This window comes from Frankliniella occidentalis, unplaced genomic scaffold, assembly GCF_000697945.3.
Source record: "Frankliniella occidentalis isolate FOCC.00 unplaced genomic scaffold, Focc_3.1 Scaffold9, whole genome shotgun sequence".
Taxonomy (NCBI): domain Eukaryota; kingdom Metazoa; phylum Arthropoda; class Insecta; order Thysanoptera; family Thripidae; genus Frankliniella; species Frankliniella occidentalis.
Window position 1 is genome coordinate 3100874 of NW_026267139.1, and position 1565 is coordinate 3102438.

The window sequence follows — 1565 nt, forward strand, 5'->3', positions numbered from 1 at the left end:
CTGTGGATGAAAAAACTCCTCTACGCAACGTGGAACAAAATTTTACACTTTGTAAAAACTCATCTAAATTGAATTAGAGCAAAATCACGTGGAGGTAGTGAGCCGCACCCGTCCCCGTACGTCGTCGTGGGACAGTGTCACCACACAACACAATGCCCGCTGCGGGCGCGGAGTACCATGGCAGCAGCCAGAGCGGGCTAGCGCGCAACTACCATAGGCCCGACAGGTATTTCCTCCGGTCGCAGCGCTGCGCGGGTCCGCTACGAAGGACGCCCCCCCTTCACGTCAGACATCCAGCCTGATGCCTCATTTCCGTGTGCGGCCGTGCAGACCGTACTGGTTGAAAAGGGAGGGGGAGGGGGGGGGTAGACATACGGGGTTAGGCGAGTGAAAATACTAGCAGCCCACGCACCGTTAGTAGTTGTCCATTATGCTTTTATACCTTTCAATTTATGGGATGGAATAATAATAATTACACGGTAAAAACAATGTCTCATTTTTTGAGGGAAAAGGGAAAACTTTGAGAAACTTACCTGGTTTGACGAAAACTCAGATTTTGAGGAGGTCTCAAAAAAAAAAACTCGGATTTTTCCTCATTTTTTAAGAAGATTCCTCAAAATCTGAGGCGAGATCGGAGGACTCTCCCTCAAACAAGGGAGTTCCTCAAAGTTGCACTTTTTTTCCTCAAAAAAAATTAGACATCGTTTTTACCGTGTAATACCTCGCGTACCCAAGAACCAAAAGTGATTGGGCTGCGATATACTTTTCTTCGGATAATGTGTCTTAACATGTACTCGCGGGTGTTTTTGGCGCTCATCCTTTAAAGAGCGTCGAGCACAAAGAGAGCTGCTTCTCCAGCAACATGGGATGGGACAAGACACAACAAAGTGGTCCAACGACGACGTGGGCGCGCGCGGCAGCCATATACCACCACCGCATCACTCGACTCTTCGAACCAAAACAGCCACGATGTCTCACACACAGACGGTCTTGTTTTCTTCGCGCACTTCCCGGAAGCTATGCTTTGCAATAATCTCGCGAAGTGGCCCCCGCTAGCGCCGGCGGACTCGGCGCGACAGTAGTGGCTCAACATGGCTATACAGTGTGGGCCCCCCATGGCGCCCCATGGCCGCCACCTCGGCCGCCACCGTGTGCGCCACGAGAAGGCGGAGAAAATATAAACAGACGGCCTTAAATAAAATAGGGAGGTAGGGAGAGAAATTGCTTACATTTCTTGTCTTGTTTAATTTTATCGCAGGATGTACATTTTTTTTATTTTGTTGTTTCCCGCGCTATACTTGAAATCAAAAGCCGCTTGCGTGCAAGCAAGGGCGGTAGCAATCAGCCAGCGGTTTGCCGCCGCCCGGGCGGTCCTGGCGCAGCGGGGGGTCGTCCCTGGCCTGGCGCAAGGCCCTCCTCCTGAAGCAAAAGGCCCTGGAGGCCCTGAAGTCACCACACTGCCACACGCCGTCTCTCCAGGGGAGCCCGTTGGCTTGAGCGGGCGCGGCGGCTGACGTTGCTGACGCACAGCCGCGCAGAGGTCAGGCCAGAGGAGGCCGGGCCAG